This window comes from Mycetomoellerius zeteki, unplaced genomic scaffold (assembly GCF_001594055.1).
Source record: "Mycetomoellerius zeteki isolate Tzet28-1 unplaced genomic scaffold, Tzet1.0 scaffold144, whole genome shotgun sequence".
NCBI classification, from domain to species: Eukaryota; Metazoa; Arthropoda; class Insecta; order Hymenoptera; family Formicidae; genus Mycetomoellerius; species Mycetomoellerius zeteki.
The window spans coordinates 49309-49980 of NW_017256382.1; the positions used below are offsets into that span (position 1 = coordinate 49309).

General features: G+C 54.6%; 1 long non-coding RNA gene across 1 annotated transcript; it reads right to left on the reverse strand.

Annotated features, from left to right (window-relative positions):
- Nucleotides 1-141: 141 nt before the first annotated feature.
- Nucleotides 142-527, reverse strand: LOC108731908 (uncharacterized). The gene is made up of 2 exons (XR_001937044.1): nucleotides 440-527; nucleotides 142-203 (listed from the first exon to the last, which is right to left on the reverse strand). It is a non-coding gene; the product is annotated as an uncharacterized lncRNA (long non-coding RNA).
- Between the last annotated feature and the right edge of the window lie 145 nt (nucleotides 528-672).

A 672-nucleotide genomic window follows, 5' to 3' on the forward strand; every position in this document is an offset into this window, starting at 1 on the left:
ACCCTATCCGGAGCCACGTGTGGTGGCGGTGTCGGCGGTCGTCGCGGTGGTGCGGAGGCTCCCTCTCCGGCGGGAGGCTCGACCCTGTTCCCCCAATGGCGCTGGGGGTCGAAGGTCCCCTCCTCCAACAGGGCCTTTTTCAGGTTCCTGAGGTGGACTCTCCACCCTCCCCTTTTCCCGCGCGGTCTCTTTGCCTTGGGCATCTACGGGGGAAGAGAGTGGTTAATAAGCGGGGGAGGTGGAAGCCTCGACGCCATGGAAGGCGCTCGTTTGAGTTCCGCCGAGGAAGAGTCAATTCGTTGACGCTCAGCGGGGAGCGCGCGGCAGAATTGCGGATAGGGATAATTCCTTGTCGCCTGGGGAGGCGCACGTAGGAATCGGTTCGCGAATCGTAGATTGGAGTCGTGCTAGCGCTCAGCGTAAGCGCTGGTATAGTTACCTTTTGTCGCACTAGGATTTGAGGAGAATGAGGATATTCGGCCTGCTAACGCTTCGCTTATATACTCTAATTTTGTGACCCCTCGCGGTAAGGGTTATTTTCCTTGTTTATCCGGAAAATCTTCTAGAATGTTCTAGCAGCTTCTAGAGATTTAATATGGATTTTAATGTGTCATTTGCTCTTTTAATCTGTCAGTTTTCTGAATACTGAGTACGAACCGCGGTTCCGGGCAT